Source organism: Galeopterus variegatus, unplaced genomic scaffold, assembly GCF_000696425.1.
Source record: "Galeopterus variegatus unplaced genomic scaffold, G_variegatus-3.0.2 Scaffold4413, whole genome shotgun sequence".
Taxonomy (NCBI): domain Eukaryota; kingdom Metazoa; phylum Chordata; class Mammalia; order Dermoptera; family Cynocephalidae; genus Galeopterus; species Galeopterus variegatus.
The window spans coordinates 146290-157542 of NW_007730524.1; positions in this window are offsets into that span (position 1 = coordinate 146290).

Here is an 11253-nt window from a genome sequence, read left to right on the forward strand (position 1 = left end):
ATGATCCCTGACTCCCAATAACCACAGGCAATGCAAAGAAGGCTGGATAATACCTCCATACACAGGGGTTGTGTTACATGAGAGGAATCCAGACCTTAGAGAATCCGAGCCTTTTATGTTGAGAAATATCTCTATAATTATCTTTATTATACTGGGCAGTAAAGATACCGGTCCTTTGCTCCAGAGGAGACAATATTTCTATTCTCCAAGGTTGGTTGCTACTAAAACATCCTTGAAAAGATAATACAAAAGAAGGGACAATCAGTGATTTGCTCACAATATATGTAGAAATGTAAGAGACACGTGAAGAATTGTCTTCCAGCAATATGCACTATCGTTTCTACACTGTTTTGTGTTCCGGTAAATTTTCTCATGAATAAATCACTGTTGGCCACTCTGATTAATAGAGTTGATAGTGTCTAGGACCAAATCCAGTCTGTTTATCTCATGATCAATAACAATGAGATTTCAAGCAGCAGGATGAGGCCAACCTGTAATTTTGAACTCAGTCTTGCCCCTACACAGCCAAACAAATCCCCAGAAACCAGGGTCTGCTTTAGAAAGCAAGGAGACTTCCTTCTTAGATTCTGCATCAGCCGTTCCTCTTGGCCCGAGAAATTAGTCCAGGTAGATGTATTAGTGATTGCATACCTACACCTTGGCCTACAAGGAGAAAGTCCAGGGCAGCGGTGCGATCCAGAAGAACCTTGTCTAGTGAGTTGAAGCTGATCTGAATGACTTCCAAGGATCGAAGTGGTGTTATTGATCACTTCTACCCAGACCCTTGCTGGAAAGAACAGGTGCAGGAGGGACAAAGGTATTTTTCAAACATTTCTTACACAGATTCATGTGTCTGTCATACCGTGGGTCACTGTTAGGGAATCTGTTGAGCAATGTACTCAACTAAGTGACCATTATCCTTAGAATGTTGTACCATGTTGGTGTAGCCAGAGTATCCAGGTTGCTAAACCAGAATTAGATTTGAATCCTATAGGCTCCCTTTTTTTTTTTCTTTTTTTTTCCTTTTTGTCTTTTTTACTGACCGGCAACGGGATCGCAACCCTCGGTGTTGCGCCCGCACCACGCTCAGCCAGTGAGTGGGAACCGGTCTCCACATGGGATCCGAACCCTCGGCGGGAGCGCTGCCGCACTCACAAGCGGCGCACTCTCCAGTGTGCCACCGGGCCGGCCCCATATAGGCTCCCTTTTGGCTGAGCTGCCAGTAGGAGGATGTACAATGTGATCAACTGGCGTAAGAAGAAAGAAAGAAGCTTCCTGAATTTGGAATTGGGTCTATTTAATACTCTTTTGTTCTGATCATTACCCAGAAAGTGGCTGAAAAGTTATGATGGCTGAGCTAAGGCCATAGAAATGAGAGTGGGGAAAAGTCTGCATGTGCTGACAGGTATTATGTGTGGGAGGTGCAGGCCTTGCCCTGCTGTTTCCTATAGACTTTTTAAGGTTAAAGGGAATAGCATTAAATTTGTCAGAGCATCTGGCGGGGGATGGCAGAACCACCAGTCAAATTTAATGTGTTTGTAACAGTTTGGGAATACTGCACCAGGGCATTTTCCATCCAAAAAATAAATAAATAAATAAATTTTCTCAGCACTTAACTGCCTGACAACATGAACTTTAGCACTTTCAAGAAAGACAATAAAATATAATCTGAATATTCATAATGTACATCTTCTAATAAAAATGAATAGATATGAGGAATTACAGCAAAACGTGACCCATAAACAAGAGAAAATCTGTCATAGTACCAGATGTACTAATGATGACAGGGTTGATGGATTTATCAAATAGTGACTTTAAAACAACCTTAAAAAGCAATATCTGAAATTTAAAAATGTCAATGGTTGAAGTAACAGCAGATTAGAAACTACAGAAGAAAAGATTCATAGCAATAGAAACTATCTAAACCGAAGCACAAAGAGCAAGAAAATGAAACATAAACAGAAGCCACGTGACCTGTGTTACAATATCAAGCAGCCTAGCATACGAATAATAATTAAAACAAAACCTGATAGAACTAGAAAAATAAATACAACAAATTTACACCGATATTTGAAGATTTCAACACTTCTCTGTTTATGTTACTGATAGAACAAGTATTATAAAGTGAAAGTGTACAAGACTTGAATAACACTGTTAACCATCTTGATTAAATTTATATATCAACACATAAATATATAGATCAAATGTGCATGTCGAATGTGTCCTATAGCGAATACAAACCAATAATAGAATAAAAATGTTCAAATGCACATAAAACATACGTGACAGTTGACCACATGTTGGTTCATAGAACACGTATCAGTATATGTAGAACAATTGAGATTATACACTGATTTGTTTCTGTCAAAAATGATATTAAATCAGAAATAAACAACCAAAAGTTATCTGGAAAATCCTCAAATACTTGGAAATTATGAAAATGCTTCTAAATAACCTATAGCTCAAAGAAGAAACCAAAAGTTACATTATACAATATTTGGAATTGCATGGTAAAGAAAGCACAACATATAAAAAGCCTGGAAATGCAGTAAGTCATGCTTGGACAGAAATTTATAGCTTTAAATATGTATTAGAAGTAATTAAGGTTTAATATCAGTGATTTTACTATTGGCCTCAAAAGGTTAGAAGAAGAAAACAAATTAAACCCAAAATACATAGAAGAAAATAATATAAAAAGGGAAATCAGTGATGTAGAAAACAGACAAATAGTAGGAAAAAAGTAGCTAAACTGGATTTTGGAAAGATGTTTAAAGTTGGTAAAACTATAGCCAAACTGGTAGGAAAACAGTTATGACATAGTTGTGAATATCAGGAATGAAAGGAATACTACCACCAATTGTAGACATGAAGCAGAAAATAGAGAGACTATTATGTACAACTACATGCCGATAAAATAGATATCTCAGATGAAATGAACAGACTCTTTAAAGAGACAAATAACTGAGCTGACACAGGAAAATATCGAATATTGGAATAGGCCTCTGTATTTGTTTGCAAAGGGTGCCATAACAAAGCACTGTACTACAGACCAGGTGGCTTAGACAACGGAAACTCATTTTCTCACGGTTCTGAAGGTTAGAATCTTGAGATTAAGGTGGCAGCAGGGTTGGTTTTTTCTGAGGCCGTTCTCCTTGGTTTGTAGAAGGTTGTCTTTTCCCTCTGTCTTCACATGGTTTCCCTCTGCGTGTATCTGTATCCTAATCTCCTCCTTTTATAAGGACACCAGGCATATAGGAATAGAGTCCATTGCATATGGCCTCATTTTGCATTAATTCCCTCTTTAAAGGCCCTGCTGCCATTTGAAGTACTTGTGGTTAGTACATCACCATATGAATTTTGGGACAAACACAATTTAGGCCATAACACCCTATATCTATTAAATAAATCAAATTTTTAAACAAAAACATTCCCACAGAAAAGTCCAGATCCAGATGGTTTCACTCGTAAGTTCTATTAAACATTAAATAAAGAAACAATACTAACCCTACATAAACATTTGGAGAAAACAGAAGCAGGAATGCGTCCAACTTGTTTTATGAGGTCACCACACCCTGATACAAAACTCAGACAAAGACATGACAAAAAAAGAATAGATACAATATCCTTAGAAAATTGGCAAATTGAATCCAGCAATATATAAAGAGGATATTATGACCAAATGGAGTTTATCCCAGTAATGCAAGGTTGGTTACACATTTGAAAATCAATGTAATTCACCTTATTGAGAGAACAACAACAACAAAAAAACCCAATTATTCATCTCGATTTTTACAAAAAATTTAAAAATTAGGCACCAATTCATGATTTAAGAAAATTCTTTACAAACTCAGAATAGAAGTAATCTTTCTTATATTAATAAAGATTATCTACAAAAGTTTTAAGCTAACCACATTTGAACTCTTTTCCTTGAAGTTCAGAAACAAAGCAAGTATGTTCACACTCACTACTGCTACTCAACATTACACAGGAGGTCCTGGCCGGTGTAATAAAGCAAGAAATGAGAGAAAGGCACACAGATGTTAAACGAAGCAGGCAACATGATCATATACAAAGAAAAAGCCTACAGGGTTTGTAAAATGGCTGTGATAAATAAGCGAATTTAATACGATTGCAGGATATAAGGTCAATATAAAAATCAACTGTATTTCTATACACTAGCAACAAATAACCAAAAGTTGAATTTTAAAAATACCATTTATAAGAAGATAAAAACACATGAAACACTTAAAAATAAATTGAACAAAATATATGCATGACATTTACACCAAAAACTATTAAAGATTGCATGGAGAAATTAACAAAGACCTAAATGACTAGAGAAACAATGTTCATCAATTTTAAGACTCAAAATTGTTGAAATATAAATTCCACCACAATTGATTTATAAGATGAATGCAATCTCTGTAGACTTAAATTTTGTTGAAATTGACAAGTAAATTTAAAAATTCATATGGAAATTGAAAGGACCTTCAAATATTTACTGAAATAATTTTTTTTTAAAAAAGATTTATACCGCATGATTTTAAGGCTGCCTGTAACTATAGTTATTACTATAACGCTACAGTAATAAAGACAAAATACTTCAGGCACAAGGATATTTATATGTATCTCTCAATAGAACAGTAAAGAGTCCAGAAATAGACCCATACATATAAGGTCAATTGAGATATTACAAAGCTGTAAGGTAATTTAATGGAGATAGGATAGTCTTTACGGCAAATAGTGCTTGAAAAACTGGATATCTTAAAAATAAATAAACCTTGAATTTACCACACATAATACACAAAAATGAACCATAGGACTTAGCATAAAAGCTAAATATACACATTTTGAAAAAACGTAGGCCTTTTTCATAACCTTTGGGTAGGCAAAAAATTTTTAGGTTGAACAGCAAGATCAAAACCATAAAAGGAATAATTGACAAATTGAACTATATCAAAGTGAACAAATTCTGCTCTTTTAAAGGCAACCTTAAGAAAGTGAAAAAGTGAGCCGCAGACTAGGAGAAGATATTTGTAACTGATTTATATTTGTTTTAGGATTTGTATCCAAAATACATTAAGAACTTCTTAGATGCAATAATAAGACAACTTAAGAACAAAGTAAGCAAAAGATTTGAACAATTCCTGAAAGACAACATACAAATGGCCAAAAAGTATACACAAAGCTCTTAAACATTACAATTTTCAGGATGATGCAAATTAAAATCACAATGAGATACTGCTATATAGTTACACAAACATTGGTAAAAATGTGAAGCAACTGGATACGTTACAGGTGGGAAGGTATAATGGTATAATAGCTTTGAAATTCACTTGGCAGTGTCTTATTATATTATCTATACACTTATTATATGACTCAACAATTTTACATTCTCAAAAGAAATGAAAACAAATGTCTACATAAACACACGTACATGAAACTTTATAGCGCCTTTATGCATCATTCAAAAAACTGGTCATGGCCTAAATGTCCATCAAGTGAGTACCTAAACAAATTCTAGAGGCAATTAAAAAAAAATGAACTACTGATACAAGTAGGAACATGGAGGGGTTTCAAAACCATTATGCTCAGGAGAGAAAGGCAGACTCAAAAGACTAAACTCTGTATGATTTCATTTACATGAAATTCTAAAACAGGGAAAACTATTTATGGTGACAGAATACAGATCAGTGTTTGCTTGGAGTCAGGGATGAGATATAGGATTAATGGCAGAGGAGCCCTATGGAACATTTTGGGGTGACGAAAATGTTCTTTATTGTGATGGTGTTATAAGGACATGTTGTCAGAGGTAGGGTCCCTGGGACTGGTAGTCAGACTCAACCCACTCATTCCTCTTACCAGGTTCTTGACTCTGCCACAGGAAAGAAATCAAGGGCAGAGTCCACAGTAGACAGTGAGAACAAGTTTAATGTAACCGATAAGAAACACAGGTTCCACAGAGAGAGTGTCGCACACCTCCAGAGACTGAGCAGGGCCCACTCCAAGTTTAACACAAAAGTTAGTTCAGTACAAACATAAGTCTAACACACAAAAGCAAGAAAAACATACTTAAAGTTCAGTACAAAGTGCAGGCTGGCTCAAGAGAATGAGCATCCCCTTGCTGAAAATAAGTTTGATGCAAAGTATACACATTTCAGCCAGCAAAGTGCAGGCTCCCTCCAGGAGAGTGAGCTACAACCCTGCCTTCAGCTGGGATTAGGCTTTTATAGTTTCTCTATTCAATTAAGGGGGTGGCTCCCAGTTATGTCATATTTAGTCTTGCACACACACAGTCAGTCTCTTCCTGGAGCATGTTCATTGGTCAGGCCCTATCGCATGCACCAGGCCCACTCAAAAATATTCTGTGCTCTCTATTGAGCATGCCCAGCCACTGGATTTGCATAAGCCAGCCCCTTGTGGTCTTATTTTCCCAGTGTTGGTGCTAAAAATAGGTCTAACTGGCAACAGTAACTTTCCTCCAGGTGAGAGCTAGGAGGAGGGAGCCTGAGACCTCAGGGAGTGGCTGGAAACCCAGAGGCATGTCTTGAAAGCCCAACCCAGAGAAACTGAGCACCTCTTATATCAGATATATATATACTTCTCAAAGCACATTAAATCTATACTGAAAATTGGTGCACTTTGTGTATAAACTATCTCAACAAAGTTGATTGAAAAAAAAACTAAAAAAAAAATAAAATACTTGGGGTTAAGGAAACAGCTGGATTGTCTTGAACTATGAAAAAAATTTTATACGTAGTAGTGTACTTTTTCAGTCATTTGAATTTAGGATTTGCTGAGATTTTCTTTGGTTAAGGATATGTGAGCATAGATCACGTGTGCTACTTGTGATTGGAAAATTTAAAACCCATGAAGTGCTTCCTCATGCTCTCTTTTCCTTCTGACATCATAACCAGCAGTATTTGGAATTATGGTTTCTTCATTAGCCTAGATTTCTGAGTAACTTAGATAAGCAGAGGCTTCCTGAAAATGCAGGATGGAAATATAGTAAAACTTGGAGATTTTAAGCTACTAAAATTTTGTTTTTATTTTTGTTATTGTAGATTAAAAGTAACCTATCTGGACTGACAAAAAAAAAATGCCTGACCTAATTATAGCATTAATATAAATGTGAGTACACCTCTTCCTTTAAGGAGTACAATCTATTTTTATAGCTTTGGCCATGATTTCTATTCTTAGATAAGCCTGTTGGCTTCTTTCTGTTCCACGACTATGCCACATAATTCTTAAATTCATTATAGTGAACAAGGAAATGTGCTGAGAGAACACTGCCAAGTCAGCCAAATGTATCCTCGTAGTCACGTCCTTCTGATGGTCAGTGGATGTAAAATCATGTTTGATAAACCAGTTACATTCCAGTGCCAAAATACATGAGTTCTTACAGTGGAAACTTTCATAATATGTTACAAATGGATATATTTTAGCAACTTGGAAATTGTTTCAGGATTTAATTATTTTTGAAAAGTTAGGTTCTTGAAATATAATTTATATACAGTATGATTCATCCTTTTAAGGCTAATAGCTCTATGAGATTTGACAAAAGATATAGTTGAATAGTCACCATTACAATTAAGATATAGATCATTTTCATCACCCCAAATTTTCCTTGTGTCCCTTTGTCATCAGTATCCTCCATCCACCCCTAGGCCCTGGTGACCCTTGTTCTGATTTTTGTCCCCTAACTTTTCCTTTTCCATGATGTCATATAAATAGAATCATTCAGTATATAGCCTTTCTGTATTTGATATTTTTCACTAACAATGATGTTTTTGATTTGTTTACATGTTGTTGTATGTATTAGTAGTTCCTTCCTTTTTATTCCAGAATAATATTCTATTGTATGAATATAACTCTGTTCATCTATTCAGCAATTAATGAGTGAAATTTAAAAAATTGTTTAAGGTTTTCAGGTATATTCACTTTTTAAATTATGCATAAATTAGTTCTTTGGGATGATTTCAGATCAAGAACAAGGAAAATAGAGTGGATTCAAGATGGGTAAAAACTTGATATAAGGAGATTTTTAGCATTTATGACAGAAAAATAAGTGAAATTCTAGTCTGCTCTTCCAGAGGCCAAGAATATTTGACCTTTTAATTGTTGAATGTCAGTAAAGCACAGTGGTCAAGTGCATGGCCATCCGTGCCAGGCCTCCTCAGTTCCAATCCAGTTCTGCTACCTACTCATCACCTACTTATTTACATCAATTAGCCTCTTTTCCTCATGACTAAAACAGGTATAATAATGGTCCCTACATCATAGTGGTAATATGAGGATTGAATTAATACTTAAGAAGAACTTAGAAATGTGTCTACTACCCACTAGTCAGCTGCTAATTATTTTTGTTTTCTCATATTCTGGCAAATACACATTTCAAATTAGCACATCTCTGGTCTGCTTGCTCAGCACTTTGCACAGTTGCTTAGTGCCAACTGGTCAGGCGATCAGTAGAGTGGCCTCAGTCATTGCAAGTTTGTGTGCCCTTAATACTGTGTTGATGAGGTTCTATCTGGATAAACTTGGAGTTAGTTTACACCCTTTCAAAGGCTAATATTTTATATATTCTAAATTAGAGATTCATTAACTTATTGGGTATTCCATACACATAAATAATAGTTTCAAACCCTATGACATGTAAATCTCTTTTTCAGTCTATTTTATATAAAAAATCAGCAAGTTTTGGATAAGGTTGTGCACTAGAGAGCACTGTTATTTTCTTTAAAACTTATAGGGGCAAACTGCCAGGAATAATAGATTTTTACTTTTATTAACTTTTGCTAAGTCTTTGATTCTGGGGAGAGAAATTGTTATGGGCTAAGTTTAATCGACTCAACATAAACTCTTGACAATCAATGTTCAGATGGAACCTGAATTGTAATAGTTACCTGAGAGTCAGGCTGTGCCTATGGTCTCTTAATCAGTCAGTGATTTTCAGTGGCATAAAAGAGGGATATTTTCTCTCATTCCTTTAAAAACATTTTTTCTTAGTAAGTCAATACCATTCTTTTTAATGAATTAGACAGTTGCAGTGAATAGAAAGAGAACGATTTTCTTATGCCTGATAACACCGAGGAAGTCTTGGAACTATGACTGAGCCTTGAAATAAGAAAAATAAAAATCAGGAAAGATATTAACCCTTATGGGATGTGCTAGGCTTCTTCCCGTAGACTAGAGAAGACAAAAACATTTCTTCATTTTTAGCCCAGAGGACTTTCCTAAAAGGCTATTTAAACACTGGTTAGTGAATAAGGCTCTTTTGAAAGTTCACCTCCAAGACATCTGATTATTCTGACAAGATTCGATTTCCTTTTTTAGTCAAAGAAAATGATATGGAATAGAGATATTTGCATATCATTACATGCATCCAGGCTTTCTTTAAGATTACAGTGACATGCAATGAAACCTATAATTACCCTTATAAAAATTGTGTCTTGTTGGCTCATTTCAGAGATTGCTCTATCATTAAAAGGGGACACAGTTCTTTTTAGTATTATAGCAATAAAGCTTTTCCTCACCCTCTAATTCCCAGCACAAACTGGTCATTTCCTCTTCCAAAACCATCAGCTGGGCTGAAGTTTTGGATGTGAATACCAAAACCAACTCTTCTTATGTCTCCTAAAAGGGACAGTAAGTCTTTCCTAAGAATTCTGTTTCAGACCTGAGTGATAGGCTTTCCTTCATCTAAGAGCCAGCACATAACACACTCCAAGGTGTGTTCACATTGTGTTCAGATTGTGTTTGTTTTTTATGGTTTGGAATAGAGTCAGGCCACCAGAATCCAGGAAAGGCCTCCTGATTGAGCCGGAGTATCTTGATCAGTGATGAGACGTAATCCTATAGAGGCCAGGATGGATCCTATCCTGAGGAAAATGAACAGTCTCAATGACTTCACTTACAGCTTTAAAAATATGACTGGTAGGAATGTAAGTGGGTGAAAAATCTGAAAAAATACGAACAATTGTACACTTGGAATAACTGAGAACTCTTGCTCTCCCCGACTGACTGGGCTTCTAGGGTTCATCGTGTGAGGCTTAATTACCCAGATCCAATGATTTACAACATACTAAACATTCTTAGATTGAAAACTTACCACTAAATTCTTCTAGGACTATTCTTATATTGCAACATTATTAATACTCTCTTTATTCTATATCTTGTTATTTTCAAATATAAATCTTACAGAATTTATGTTCAATACGTTTCTAAAAAATTTCTTACCTTTTAATTATTCACTCAGCCAAGCCTGTTGCACTTTTTCTCTCTTGACTATTTTCTCTGTCTTTGGGCTGGTTTTAATGCTCCTATATCCTCTCTAGGGCTAGGTCTTAGGGAAGAGACCTTCCAACTGGGTCAAGCCCTTGGAAATTAAAATGGAACAGAGAGTGTACTCAGGTTCACAGTGCACTCAATTGTTTCTGGCCTTTTGGTCATAGCTACTTGTTTACTTCACAAACTACTACTCCTTCTTACAAGTCAAAGAAGTAATATGAAACATGATCAATAAAACCTGTAAAATCCACTTATAAAATATAAAAGATACAAAATATCTGATTGGTATAACAAAGTAAGCTATTAAACTGTTATTGGCTTACTTCAAATTTAGTGTCATTAATCTCTTTCAAATAATTTTAAATTATTACATAGTTAATGCCTCCTGGGTGTGCCTACCTTTCTGAAGACAACTCTAAAGAGCATGAGCAATGAGTTCTGAATTCCCATTGGTACCCTACTCCAAGCCTTTTATGAAATTTAATTTAATGTCCTAAGGTTCCATTTAGAGTAAAAGTATAGGCTTTCTAGAGACATAAAAGTCACTCATTCAAATGAGGCAAAATTTTTTTTAATCACTATAAATATTCTTAATAAGTTCTTCACAGGAAAATCATCATGATAATATCATATTAATAACAATAATGTTGCCAACTAACATAAGCTTCCTCAGCACCTCTATCCAGCATCACCATAAGCCAAGACTATGCAAGAATGCCCTGTCTACATGGAAACCCCTTTCTTTTTAAGAAGCTGAGATCAAAGTTTTCTCTGGAATATGAACCATTTGTAACTGATTTCTTGAGTGTAGAGACTAGATGTGTCTCTGATGACTGAGACTGTGTTTAAAAATGAGAGTGTATTAGTTTTCTAGGGCTGCCTTAAGAAATCACCACAAACTTGTTGGCTTAAAACAACAGAAGTTTATTCTCTCATGGCTCAGGAGGCTAGAAGTCTGGAATC